Below are 14,816 nucleotides of genomic sequence, written 5' to 3' on the forward strand. Positions count from 1 at the left end.
TCTTCCAGAGCTATTGTTGAAAGCCATGTGGCCATAAGTGCCTTTGCTCACAGCGACAGGATTGCCCGTTACTCACACGTTAGGTTCACATATTAAAGCTGGGTACACAGTCTAGTTTCGCACTGCACACGTGTTTTGTCTCAAAAGCTGTTTAATCATTCCATTCTCAATATTTGTTTTGAAGAGAGGGAAAGAAAGCAGGCACCAGTCAGTATTTTTCCCACTCCATCCAGCACAATTACAGATAACTTCTCAGAACAAGGTTTACTGCAGCAGCCAAGGGTCTAACCAGTGCAACCTGCAATAGGGAGTGATAAGAGCAGCACCACGCTGAGCACAAAAGTTTCCCAGTATTCCTAAATAACATTTCCTCAGTTATTTGTAGCTGAAACAAATTTGCAGCCAGAAAAAACACAGCATATGTACAATTGCATAGGATGGGACAGTGTCAATCTTTTCTGGAGAAGAACAACATCTGATTTTGAGTAGTTAATAAAAGCAACAATAAAAGAGAGATGTATAAAAAATTTCTTTCAAAGTCTGAGCGTGTATCATTTAAGGAGAAATGCACAGCATGCCTACAGCCAGTACTGGCAAGCTGCAGGAGAGAAGTTCAGTTACGCCTGTGCAGACAGTGCTGCTTCAGCCCGTGGCTGGAATTGCCAGAACATATTGTTTTAATACTACACTATACCCATCCTAACACAGGAGTAACGAGGCTGCATGGCACGCAGTCCTGGCTGCCAAATTGAAACATGAGTCTCAGACCTGAGAGTGACTCATTTCAGACCAAATGGTACGGCGCACCAAACCGGACCTAGCATGCAAGAGCCTTTCTTTGAAAAGATACAGGAGCAACACTTTGTTAGAGCCAGCGGCTACAGCCACCCCACTTCCCCTACTCTTTGGGAACACAGGATGCCTGCAGAGGCTTTTGCAAGCTAGTTTGCCTCGGATCTTAAAAAATAAATAAATAAATAAATAAAAAGTGGGGATTAGAGCAGCTTCTAATTTATTCATGGACAACTCAGCTGCAAGAGAAATCAGAGAGGTGTGAGCTTGTTTCAACGAGAGCTCCACGAGACAAAAAATGTTTAGATATCCCAACATTTTTCTGCTAAAGAGCTGTACAGAAGATTTTTCATACACTTTCACAGGAAGAAGGTTTTTCAGGTTTTCCCACTGCGGAGCTATCTGAAAAGAGCATGCAGAAAAGAGCGAGAGGAACAAAGCTGGTCCCTCTGGTTCCACCTCCCTCTTCTCACTTTAGTTTGCTAACGGCTTTTGTCCTAAAGCTTCCCTCCTGCTCTCCACCCTCCCAGTCTTTCTCCTGTACTCCCTACCCTTGTGCTTGTCATTCATCCTCTCCCCGTCCCGCACCTTTGCCAGCACCACGGACACAGCAGTGCAGCTTCTGCCTGACTTTAGCGGGCTCATCGTCCGAAGTGAAAAAGTCAGGAGAGAAAGGTGGCAACCATTTTTTTTTTTTTTTACACTGGGACTCTTTCCACCGCCTCAACTTGGTATAACTAAACCTAAAGAGACTTCACGGAAAAAAAAATAAATAAAAAAGAAAATCAGGACAGGCCCTAAGCCATAGAACAATGGTAGCACTGTTAGCGACCCTTAATCAAACAAGTGTCCATTCCTTATTCCAGGCCAACCTCGCAGGCGTTAGCCCGGCAGAAGCAGCGGTCCGACCCAGTATGGACAGCCCTTGAAGCCCACACCCAACCGGCGCACCTCCTCCTCTTCCTCCTCCTCCTCCTCGCACCGCGCCGGGCATCACCGCACACCCACGGGACTTCAAAACCACTCTCAGAAACCGGGAACCCGGCAGGGAAAGGGGGTAGCAGTGGGCTCGGAGACCCCGGGGAGAGGCGAGCCGGGCACCCCTCCAGGGTCCGGGGTGCGCTTACCTGCGGGGGCTGCGCGGGGCTCCGCGGGCGCGGATGGAGGGAGCGCGGCTCCGCCGCCGCCGCCGGCGCGCAGGGAGGGAGGAGGAGGAGGAGGAGGAGGAGAAGGAGGAGAGGAGGAGGAGGAGGAGGAGAGGAGGAGGAGGAGGGACGGGGAGGGACGGGACGGGCTCCCTCCTCCCCCGCTCCGCCCGCCTCGCCGGGCGGGGGCCAGGTGCGCCCCCGCGGCCCCCCGCCGGTCCCCGCACGGTGCCGGGGGAGGAGAGGACCTACTGCAAGGGTTTTTCGGGGAAGAAACAGCTTTGAAGCGGTACGCAGCTGGAGCGACAGAGTTGCTGCCTCTGCGAAAGCGCCCGGACCTCCGGGAGATGTCGGCGGCAGGAGTTTGCAGGGATCGGTCCGTAGGTTCACCAAACGCCAGCAGCTGGGAAGGGGCAGGGTTGCACAGCGGGTGCTTTATCCAGGCTTAGAGGAGTCATTTAATTATGCAAAAACAGGTTCAGATTACTTCTTTTTACTTTTTTTTTTTTTTTTTTTTTTTGTCACCGCGGGTTTTTGTTGTCCGGTAACCTCCGGTTTAGTTGGATTGCAGTAGCATCTAGAGGCCGCTTCTGCATGTGCACGCATCTGGTGCAAAGTTTCCGTGCTTAGTGGCTGACATGGCTAGGTGTTTCTACATGCTGTAGAGAGATTTCTAGAGAGATTACTTACAGCTAAACACGGTGGCAGTGCCTCCAGCAGTACAAAAGCCTATAATGAAAGACCAAGCCCATTTAAAGCACTCTTTCTCGTGTTTCTCAAGGAACCAGAAACCAGCAGAGGTAGCTATCCTGAAAGCAGATCTTTGCTTGTGAACCATCAACACAGCAATGATACTGGCCTCAACACTTACTGACGGGTATTAGGTGTCAGCATGACCAGATCTCTTGCTGTCGTGGCTGGCTGGGAGCTCTTTCCCTTCAGGAAAGAGCTGAATGCATTTCTGTGTATTGACAACGGGCGTGTGTGTATATTTCAAGAAGAGAGATGTTTACGCCCCACGCAATCCTGGACTTTATTCTGTTCTCAGCACTGTACTTTAGCACAGAGATTGGTATTCAGCATGCTCAAAGGACTTGTAAAGCATTCAGCAAGCCATTAACTTGGCAAAATGTTTGGTTTCTTCTGTGCCCAAAGCAAGCTATCAAGTGTTTGCAGATGAGGCCAAGACGGATGTTCTGTCACAAGCTATAATACCTGGTTTAGCATCCATACACTAAGGACCAGGACAGTTCTTGATAGCTTCCCATCTATGCACAGGCTGCATCCAGTCTGGACAACTGCATACTTAAAACAGTATGGTTAAATTAGACAGGTGTCCTGAACTTAGGGCAGAATTGGAGTCATCTGCATGACCTACTGTTTGAAAAGCAGGTCTTCAGAGAGTAAAAGTGATTCCTCCAGTTCTGTAGCAATATGCTTTCCATATGTAGCTTCATTGGAAAAAGGATTTTCCTTGGCTTTGTGGACCAGGAACTGCGGGCACATGTCCACAGTTCCTGTCCCATGCTCATTCAATTGCCCAGATGCCCCTACAACAACCAAGATTAACACAAATTATCAAAGCTTCAAGCGAGGAACGGCCTGACAGGGCTCACATGTCAGTGGTGAGACCTACCACCCTGAGCATGCAGGAGCATGTTTCACTGGGATGGTGCAGGTAGGAAGGCATTTTGTGGGAAGAGCTACAGCATCTGTGAATCGGGAATTAACAGCACTTAACTCCATAAAAACAGTGTCTCACCTAATATGGTTACAGTATGGCTTTGATAGTCAAGACCTTCTCGGCAGTGACTTGAGTTACTGACGCCTGAAGGAAAATAGCAGTCTTAGCTGTGCTTGTAGGAAAATGCTGCTCTATGCATGAGATGGAATTATGTGATGGCAAAATGATGACATACACTTAAAAAAAAAAAAAAAAAAAAGCATTTCTTAGTCCATAGAAGTGGTGAAATGATATACTTTAAGTTACAATAGCATGCAAGTTCCTTTGATTTCTGTTAGTAGCTTCAGACATCCCTGAAACAGTGACTTGTTATTTTTTAAGGGCTAACATGATTAATTAAATCTCAGTTCTCCATTCTTTCTCTGACTAGAAAATATGGGGGAACTTCAGTAAGCTTAGAAACAGGCAAATATTGAAGGTCCGGGGAAGATCACATGGTCCAGCAGAGCTTAATGAATGTAACTTCTATGAGACTTGGCTATGCTGCTCTGCAGTCTGTAACGTGTTTCTGTAATCACATACAGATGTACTGAATCACATTAGATAGGGAAGTAGTTTTCACATCCTTCAGTCTGGAAAAAGTGTCTGTTTCCAGAACAAACCACATAAGTTCCATGTGCTTGGTTTTGTGAATCGATTCAAATCATAAATATGCTTAGCATGTACACATATTGATATATTTACATTTAATTCTCAGTGTTCATACAGTTTGAGCTGAGTGTCTGCAAGATTACTCATGCAGTTCCAGAAAAGTTAGACATCTCATTCCTCTTTAGTCTGGGCCTGGAAAGTACCTCTGGTGTTTTTAATTAAAAAATAAAAATTCAGGGAATTTACAGTTAAGATGTCTCTTCACTTTGGCACTTCTATGTGCAGTGTACTGTGGAGTTCTTTTAATGATGGATATTTCATTTCAGATTGGGAGTGCGTTGTACTTCATCTACATCTTTTAGTGCAGTGGGTGTTTTGAAGGAAGCATTAGATGAGAAGGCAATTAGTATCTTAGCGAATAAAAAAATGGTGAACATCACTGTCTCTGAGATAGGAATGACTGGAGAACTTGAAAAATATTTTCAACATACACTTTCTATTGATCAGATGAAATGGCCTTATAAGCAAGCAGCTTTTAAAAATGTTCCAGTTTCCTAAAATACTGCGGTCCATAGCGCATTGCTGAAGCACGTGTTATGTTATGAAGAGCAGCGGCAGCAATCCAGGCAGAAGAAAGTGCTCTCTAGAGTTTGAAATTTTACTTATTTGTTATATCTGTAATACCAGAACCCCAGTGCTCACATTGGAGGTATCTGTTTGGAGCTGGGTGCAGAGAAGTTTGAGCAAATAACATTATCCGATGGCTGGAAAGTATACTGCTCGCCTGAGCACCTTCAGATGGATCAAAAGTCATGCAGAAAATAACACTATCCCCAAAGCCACATCATCTTTTTGTCATTGTAGTTCTTCTGCCCAGGTTCAATCTCATCCAGCCTCCTGCTATGTACTTAGAGATGCTGTGTGCAGCATCCTATGAGCCATGGACTCTGAAACCTGGAGAGCTCTCAAGTCAAAGAGCTGCTTTTTCCATGCAAATTCTCTCTCTCCCTGGCTCATGCTCCTCAGCCTAGAGCTCATCCTGGTTCTCCTGCACCATAGCTGGTTGCTGGAAAGCTAACATGACTCTACCATGCCTGGAAGCCAGGCCTTGCCTTTGGGAAAAGACTTTCTGCCCATGCCCATCCCGGATGGTTGTGCCCTACCATCTCCGTGACAAGATGTGGGCCACGTCAGGATGTTTGGAGCAGCCTCGTGCCAGACAGGAGAGCGGCATCTGTCCGGGTGACGACTGTGTTGACTCTGTTTGCCCTGGCTCTTGCACCATCCATGTTGCACTGAGATGATGTGGTGGTTTTACCTTGCTGGGCAGCTGCACTGCACCACAACCGCTCTCTCACTCCCCCTCCTTAAAAGAAGAGGGGGAGAAAAAACTATGCTGGAAAGAAAAAAAAAAGGCTCACAAGTTGAGATAAGGACAGGGAGATCACTCAACAATAATCACGATGGGCAAAACAGACTCGGCATAGGGAGATTAATATAATTAATTACCTATTACTAACTAGCTGGAACAGTGATAAACTAAAAGCAAGCTACAAACACCTTTCCCCGCATCCACCCTCTTCTACTTCATCTCCAAATTGTGCAGGGGAACAGGTAATGGGGGATTCTTCATCTCCACCACTCCTTGGTCACTCCCTGCCCCTGCTCCACGTGGGGTCCCTCCCACGGGATGCCGTCCTTCCCGAACTGAGCCCGCAGTGGCTGCCCACAGGCAGCAGCTCTTCAAGAACTGCTCCCACACGGCTCCGTACCACGGGGTCCATCCCCCAGGAGCTCCAGCACGGGTCCCCCACGGGCGGCAGCTCCCCCCAGACCCCTGCTCCTGCGTGGGCTCCTCTCCACGGGCTGCAGCTCCGGCCCGGGGCCTGCTCCTGCGGGGGCTCTCCATGGGCCGCAGCCTCCTCCAGGCCACATCCACCTGCTCCACCGGGGGCTCCTCCACGGGCTGCAGCGTGGAGATCTGCTCCGTGTGGGACCCATGGGCTGCAGGGGGACAGCCTGCTCCACCAGGGGCCTCTCCACAGGCCGCAGGGGAACTGCTGCTGCGTGCCTGGAGCACCTCCTGCCCTCCTGCTGCACTGCCCTTGGGGGCTGCAGGGCTGGCTCTCACCCCTCTCTCCCAGCTGCTGTTGCCCAGCACTTCCTTCCCTTCCTTCACTCTGCTCCTTCAGAGGCCCACCCAGCGTGGCTCATGGCTCGTGGCTTGGCTCTGGCCAGCAGCGGGTCCCTTTTGGAGCAGCTGGAGCTGGCTCTGCTCTGACATGGGGCAGCTGCTGGGCTCTGCTCACAGAGGCCAGCCCTGCAGCCCCTCCTGTTACCAAAACCTTGCCACGTAAACCCAATACAGATGATTGCAATGGGGTTTGTAAAACGCTTTGAGAAAGTTATTGTCAGATATGCAAAGAAGCTCAACATGTTACTGGATAATCCGATGGTAACTTGCATAGGACCATAATCCTCAGCATTGCAGTTAATAATCTTTTGAGCCGCATAGCATCAAGTACTGGAGTGCGCAAGATCCAGTGGCTGTGTGGAGTGTGGGATGCTGGCTTTGTTGGGGCCAAGGTGTCTGCCATTGCTGAAGAGCCCAATGTGACATCTGCCCGTCTTGGTTGCAGGTGTAACCAGCCTGTTGTCACTGCCCCTGTTTTGGGGAGGATGTGCATGTATACAAGATGCCGAATAGCCCATGTAGCTGCCAGGACACTGAAACCCTATGAGCATTCTGTTAACTTTACTAGGAATGTTGGGTTTTGGGGTAGTTGGGGAAAACTGGAGGGTGACTGTTGCTCTCATTTGTCAAGCACAGGGCCCAGGTCTGCCATGGAAGGACTGAAATCGCCTTTTTTTTTGTGAGGATGCAAGGAGACAACCAAGAGCTTTAGCCTCAGCAACTACAGCAGGATCCGGAGGGTTGCACTGCTTTGACACCCCTACTGCAGCCACTCCTTTGGCTGCAGGTGTGAGATGCAGCTGATGTAGAGTCCTTCCCCATGGACATCCTTAGCTAACACAGGCAGCATCCAGAATGCATGATTTATTTCTCTGTGACCTTTCACCAGGAACTGAATGATATTTTGCCGCTAGTAAGCTGAACTCTATACTCTTAATAAAACGGTGGGTTAATAAATAAACACTTGGAATAGTCTGGTGGATGTCTCTGTACTGTATATAACCTTGTGCATCGGTTTGGTCTGCTTAAATGTCAGATCCCTGAAGAGCTGCTGAAGGTTTCATTTGAAAAAGTTAAATAATGACGAATGAGAAAATCAGTCCTACATTAGAATCGCTTTCATTTGGAGCAACAGTATTTATAATCAGTGTTATTATTTTCACTTGAAATACAGTTTGCCTCTTCTCTTTCTTCCAGAGCTTTGGCACCAAGAACCACTAAAAGTTTTCCAAAAGATGCTGTGCCGACAGGGAGATTGGGAACACACATCCCCAAAGGAGATGTGGCTTAGGATTGAAGCAGTAGCTGAATAAAATAAATGAATGAATAAATAAGATCACTTCCCCCCCAAAACAAAACAAAACAAAACACAACAAACAAACAAACAAAAAACACAGGACCACAGGACAGAACCTGTAATATTAGCTGAACTGTAAAGAATTTGGATATATTCAGTTAATGAAAGCTCTTGCTTGAAGGTAAGATTGTGTCATTTATGTCTGCACAAGAGCAGCCCCAGCACAGAACATATGAATGCCAGATGGCTGGAACTGTTCCATTAATGAACTGATGCTTTCATTGTTCTGAATTTGATTTTGTAGCTTTTTGCTTATAATGACTTGACTGCACCATTAAAAACCTTCAATAACCTCCCGATAAATTATTCAGTCCTCAGAACGCAAAAGAGGAGATACCTCAGCCTCCACTTTCCACTGGGCTTAAATGGGACCTGCAGGTGTGCAACACCTCTGGCAGTCAGGCTGATGAATACATTTCATTCTGTTTTCTTAGTACTGCCATTTAAATAATGTATGCAGGACCCACGCACAATATATTCTTCCAAGGCACAGGCAAATTCATTCCAGGTGACTCTCTGTTACAGTCAACGGGATTACCTGGTGATGAATATCGTGGACAAAAAAAAAATCATGGGTGTGTGTATGGGGAGAAATTCCTTCTAGATACATGAAAATGCAGGAATGATGTCAGGTTCTGGGAGACTCACTCTTCCTCTAGAGCACACACCCCCTTCATTAAATAACATTCCTATTACAGTAATTTACCCAGTCTCCAGGTTTTAATTAATGACCAGTCTAGGAGCTCACTACTCGGGTGTGTTACCACAGGCACTTTCCTTTTTTTTCTGGCTTAAACCTCCACTGTAACACTGTAAACTCACTCGCAGCTCCAACACTCAACTCTACACTAGATGCAGCTCCATCACGGCTCTGAGGCCACCTGCTCTCACAAACAGGCCTCCTGTAGTTAGGTCTGAAGCATATCTCTGTCCTCTGCTGCTCAACTGTGAGCCCAATATCTGAACAGACCTTATGGACAGGAGCCTTTGGGATGCTGGAGGGGCTGTAATTCCTACTGCCACCAGTAAAGCCAGCTCTCTCATTTCTTTTTTTTTCACTCCCATGTCAGCACTTTGAAGGTTGTACTTACTAAGCAAGCTAAAAATATAGTAAAAAGAAATGAAAAAAAATAAAATAAAAACAACAACAACAACAACACATGGGAAGAAAGAGGGAAAGATGTCTCTCTGTGTAGAGCAGTGTGGATGCAGACAGCTCACAAGACCCTGTTTCTGCTTTTTTTCTGTTCCCAAGAGCCCCCTGTACCCCCCCCCCCCTTTTTGCCTAGTTCCCACTGAGGCTTTCAGGGACTAGTTCTGATGCAGCTTTTTGGTGGCAGTATCACACTGAGAAAGAAGGTGGCTGAGGGATCTTTTGGTGTCTGCTCTCCTCAGCTCCCCCTTTGGTGCACGAACACAGGAGTAAAAAGGCGAGCCCGGATGGGAGAGGCAGTGACACCAGGCAGCAGAGCCAGCAGCCCTCCATGTGGTTTGCTTCTCCTGCACTTCAGTTTTGCTTCTTAGGGGTGCTGAAGGCAGGGGCTGTAATTCTGCTGACATCCAGCCTCAAAACCAGGCTGTAAAATGGGATTCACCCCACCATCTCATTCTACCTGGGTACTATGGGGTATCTGAGACGTGGCACAGAAGCAGAGGGTGCACACAGCTTTTTGGAGGTCTTTCTGGAACAGCGGGGTAGGACACTCTGGAGCATCTCAGGTGGAAAAGGCATGTGGGTTTGGATCCAGCTCCCTCCTAAGGGAGAGTGAGGAGAACCACCATGGTGGGGACATCTCCAGTCTCTTCCCGCCACCCTGGCAGCAAAGCCCACATAACCCAGAAACCCACACTGCACCCTTACATCTGCTCTGCCAGCTGATGGTGGGATATGAGGGCCACCACTTTGCCTTCCCATCAGCCTGACCTTGCACACTCGGTGAAATGCCCCCTCTTTGCCTCACCCATCACAGAGGGAAGACTTTGGGCCAGCCCAGCCTCTTTAGTTAATAATTGAAGGCCTGAGTGCCTGCTGCAATCTGTTGTCACTTAGGGCTGAATCACTGCTTGTGTTTACAAACCCACACATAATATTTGCAGTGTTTGTTTGCAAATGTTCCTGTCATTCCTTTGTGTCGCCTTTGTAGGGCAGGCAGAGTAAGGGCAATGATGAAAAGCAAGTATAAAGTATTTGTTTAATGCCAGTCGGTTAGGGGAACAGACCCCTTGACTTCATCAACTAAAGACATTTTGAGCCTGATAAAAGTCTAGCTCTATATTTTTAAGAGATGAGTCCACCTTCCCTGATGCCACTTTTGCTTTACTGAGCAGCTGCCAGAAGTTTGCTGGCTCGGACTGTGGTTTTAGAAGACATCTGGATATCCAGTTCTCATTTATGTTAGTAGGAAGAGGGTGTCCAAAGCACAGAGGAAGTTTTGGTAATTTCTATGGTAACTCATTGGAGACATTGTCAGCCTGACTGTGACCTCCTCAGCACTGAGAGAAACCAGAAATAGCTCCAGTTCAGGCTTTTGAGTTTTGCCATGAAACGGATGTGAGGCCACATCACTTTTTCATTTTTAGGTTTGGTTTCAGGAGCAGGCAGGTTTTCAGTTCCCAGGCAAAGCAGAGTGGAGAGTTGCCCCAGCAGAGGCAGGGAGGAGACACAGGACGACACAGAGCTCTGAGGGGGACTGGAGAGGAGCCCATGCTGGAGCTGTGGAGTAAGGAACGAGAAGACCAAAGCCAAGGAATCCCAACACACCTGCCCCAGCCCCTGTGCAACCCCATGCCGCACCAAGGGAGGAGAAGTGTCAGGAGCAAAACTGAAATGTCTCCCTAAGAGTTTGCTTAATTTTATTTCTCAATACTGGAATAAGTAATTAGAAGCTTGTTAATTGGAAATAATTTCCTGACATAATACATATGTATTTTTCCCTCCATGACAGAAAGGAGCAAAAAAAGCCCACCTTTGCTGCCTGGTAAGGCAGAAGAACACTGGTTGAAGGTTCCTACAGTTTTGCTGATGGAAGTAATGTATGTCAGGTTGTACAGGACCAGAAATACCTGAATCCAAGGCCTTGCTGTACCATAGCATAAGATCTTCAAGCCAAGGGTATGTAGATTTTTTTATTATTTTTTTTTTTTTTTTGACAAACATGCTTTATCAGTCACCAATTTTGTACATAAAGGATGAGTAGGCAAGGGAAAGTCTGTGATGGGTATTGTACTGGAGGGCAGACTAAGTGAGTTTTCAGATATATACATTGAATGAAAAGGGCCAGCCTAATTCTGCACCAGCCTGGGCAAGAAACATCCTCACTTCCAGAAAGCAATAACTGTGTTAAATGGAAGGGGAAAACATGTGCTGCATTACAGGAGCAAGGCACTGACCTTTCCAGGGGTTAAGAGGCAATGCACAGAATGGAGATTTTCTGTTCATTAAGAGGAAATATGAGAGTGTAATTAGAAACAGGCTGTGCTTTATAGTTTTGCCTACTCCTACTGTTCAACAGAGCAGAATAAAGAAAGGCACCCACTAGTTTGGGGACCAAATTAACAACTGGAAATTCAACAATGAGTGATTAAAATAGGCACTTTATTATTATTTTTTCCCCCAGTGGGAATTAGGAAACTGATCTGCAGTTGTGTGTTTGGGCTTAAATCAGTTGAATAATGGTAATTTTAGGAATGTGAAATTTTGGATTGTTTGATGGTATAGGGTAATGAAGAAGAACATACACTGCTCAAATACGTCATTAAATGGATGCCACAATAAGAGGCAACAGCAAAAATGTAAACCTACTGCCTGAGACTGATCTATTCAAACTGTCCTGGAAACTTGTTCATAGAAGACCCTGAGGAAAAAATTAGTCTCCATCTTACAATCTGTGCATGAAAGCTAAAAACTAAGATATTTTCTTTTCATTGAGGGTAGCTCCATAAGCCCTCTGAAGGTTAATGAGAACTACAGAAGCACTTACCCCATAGAAAAGTGGAATTATAAATAAACGATTATTAAAATGCTTGACCTGAAGTTTGGTCTTTAGCACCTCAGCCTACACAGATACATCAAAACTTTTATTTATTTATTTTTTCTCTTCTAAGCAAAAATTCTCATCAAAGTTTTGAATTGTTAAGGTTGAGTAGGATGAAGTAGACCGAGGTGCTAGGCTGCTCAGTATTATATACTGAGAGCCTCACCTCTGGATGGCACGTGCTGCAGCCCAAGTCTTGAGCTGCTTTAAGAAGAAGCTTTAAAAATATGTCCCATTCTGACTGCTTTCTGCTGAAGGCCACCAAGTTCTTGCCAGTCAGGAAGAACATCTGAAGCTAGAGGTTTAACACAGTCTCTTGGTAATAAAAAGGAATCCTGACTCAGGTGGTGTAATGCTTGAATCACCGGAAACAGACGTGTCACAGTGCCTCTTTCCATTCAGCTGGCATCTACAGGGCAAGATTCATACCCTCAAAAAGATCAGAAATCCACCTCCTCTTCAGGCAATATTTTCTGTGTACTATTTCAGCTTTGTGGTCACAGATTTATTGTGCTAGCAATGTGTCTTACTTTCTGATACACAGCAAAAATCTGTGTTTGAAATCTTTAGGAAAATAGCAGATTGCAAGGACAAGAAAGAAGGACTTCCTCTATGTGTATGCCAGAAGCCAATTTTTCTTCCTCAAGGCACCCTAAAGGTTTATGGACAGCTGGATGACCCAAGTGAAATGCACCCTTCACCCTGTGTCCTTCCCAGCTGAGGGTGAATACAGGCAATAATGACAATTCTTCTCACAACCCTGACCAGGTGGGTACCTGGTCCCATAAGCAGTGAATAGGTGAAGTTAGTTAGTTAGTTAGTTAGTTAGTTAGTTTGTTTGTTTGTTTTAACCATACCAACAGTGCTTCCCCAGTTGGTGGGTAGAATGAGTGTCTGCTCCCAGGATTTGCATGTTTTAGATCCCATGACCTCCTGATTTCAGAGTTTAGGGCAAGGTAAAGGAGGGGTGACTATTTCTCCTTCAGGTAGAAGAAACTGTTTGCAAGCGTAGAAGATGCCAGCTTCCAAAAGGCCCATTGTGCATGTTCCCCAGAAGGTGAATGGGAATGCTGACAATCTACCTGGAGCACTAAGCAGCTGGGGGTGAAAAATCCTGAGGCAAAATGCTTAAAAATTCTCTTTATAAAAAGACTGGTATCATGTATAGTCTTTACATTTTTAATAACAATCTGTAAAACTTGCTAAGAAAGCTTTTTGAATACCATGATTTATTGCATCTTCATGAACATTGCTAGGATATTTTTTGAATTTGTTTCATTAAAGGAGATATTCTCAGCCAAACGCTTTTGGACCCTATTGTTCTTTCTTGCCTTTTGAACTGTGACCTGTTCTCATCCTCAGCGTGATTCATCCAAACTTTTATTTACTGCAATAAGTGAAGGATTATGTTTTGTGGAGACCTAATGCCTAACAAGAAAACCTCTGTAAAGTCATTCACACAGTAACATGCCTATCTTCTGTGAACTCCAGAAATCAGTTACTGCCTCAAGATACACAAGTCTTGTAGGCAAGGATGAGTTAATGATTGAGGTCAAAATCAAGTTCTCAGTGTCAGGGGAGGGCTAACGTGAGTTTAGCAGCTTTACATGAAGCAGTCTACACCACTGTCTGCATGCTGAGGTAGTTCAGCATGTGACTCCCATTAGCACTTGAAAGGAGTGCGATACAGCAAAATCCCTCATCTTCAAACTAGCAACATACCCCCCTATTTCAGCACATTCCCAGGAAGGCTGGAGCAATGCACTCATTGTGGCTCAGGACGAGTGGCTTCCAGATGCTCTTTTGGTCAGTCAGTCAAGCAGGGGCTGAGAGCAGCGCTGCTCCTCGAATTGCAGTGCTCCTTACACTGCTCATTCTGCAGAACAAATACCCGTGCTCCCCTGGAAGAAATTTAAGAATAAGAGGCAGCAGGACTTCCCTGTTCTGCTTCCTAGTGAGTCAGGAGAATTGGCTTTGTTACACCAAAGATTTATTGGCCTTACATTACTGGAATTACAGGAGATTCTGGGTACAAGAAAGAGCAGGTTTTCTTTCAGAGTAAGGGGATTCCCTTTACAGAGCAGGAAGAGCTCATTTCAATATCCGTGGCAAGACGAGAATATTTCTCCCCTTCTCCCTTCCCATTCTAGTTTGTTGGTTTCCAGTCTGATTCCCAGGGACCACCAAGAACAATAAATTTGCTCCTCTTCTTCCCATGCATGGATTTTGTGATATATCATTTAAAGATCATCATTTAAAGAGTATATCTTTAAAAAGTTCATCATCCTCAGAAACTCCTGTCAGTTAGGCATGGTGGAGAAAAGGCGGGGGAAGAAAAGTGGAGGAGGAGGACATCTCCTTTCAAATGCTCCATTTAAAAGCAGCACAAAACTTAGCGACAGCAACAGCAGGGATTGTAAACTCCTTGGTGCAGAGACTGTGTGTTGACACAAAGAGCAGCATCAGTTTTGAGTGGAACCTATGGGTGTTACCATAAAAAAATAGCAATGCTGTTGAAACACTGCCACCCCACACATTTTGTCTTGGGAGTAAGTGAATCCTGGGTTTGAGCTTCAAATGACACAAGAAGTCTATTAGAGTCGAGAGTATCTTTGCTGCTGGCCGCATGCCTTGCTGCAGACATTCTCCTGATTTCACTGACTTTCTGAAACAACTCTGAGGTCCCTGCCATAACTCTACAGACACAAATTAGTGCTCCACGATGGCATCACAGCCACCAGGCTTGCCTCTTTCCTCACTGGCAACGGTTATGTCACGATGTCCCACCTCCAGCCATGCAGAAGGTGAGGGGATGAAGTGCAGGCCTCGGTGGTACACGGAGGCCTACCTCCCTCCAATGGTGCCTGTGCTGTGCTGTCAAAGTGGCCCCACAGCAGCCAGGAGCCTCCTTGCAGCCTCTGCCATGCGATGGCAGACGTGACGGCTGCGGAAAGCCAGG

The 14,816-nt window shown here is 46.2% G+C and overlaps 1 protein-coding gene and 1 long non-coding RNA gene across 6 annotated transcripts in view; one reads left to right on the plus strand and one right to left on the minus strand.

Moving 5' to 3' along the window:
- Positions 1-2,211, minus strand: part of LPAR1 (lysophosphatidic acid receptor 1) — a 69,927-nt gene extending 67,716 nt beyond the window's left edge. For 2 of the 5 annotated variants that reach the window (XR_010827470.1, XM_066987848.1), the window contains exon 1: positions 1,920-2,049. The gene's annotated coding sequence lies outside the window, so the exon portion shown is untranslated. Of the gene's footprint in view, positions 1-1,919; positions 2,050-2,189 lie in introns of those variants that run through there. The other 3 variants (XM_066987849.1, XM_048050568.2, XM_048050566.2) reach the window with 3 other exon arrangements.
- Positions 2,212-9,575: 7,364 nt separating this feature from the next.
- LOC106043028 (uncharacterized) lies at positions 9,576-13,152 on the plus strand. Its single transcript, XR_007158992.2, has 3 exons — positions 9,576-10,935; positions 12,428-12,625; positions 12,844-13,152. It is a non-coding gene; the product is annotated as an uncharacterized lncRNA (long non-coding RNA).
- The last annotated feature ends 1,664 nt before the right edge of the window (positions 13,153-14,816 follow it).

This window comes from Anser cygnoides, chromosome Z (assembly GCF_040182565.1).
Source record: "Anser cygnoides isolate HZ-2024a breed goose chromosome Z, Taihu_goose_T2T_genome, whole genome shotgun sequence".
Taxonomy (NCBI): domain Eukaryota; kingdom Metazoa; phylum Chordata; class Aves; order Anseriformes; family Anatidae; genus Anser; species Anser cygnoides.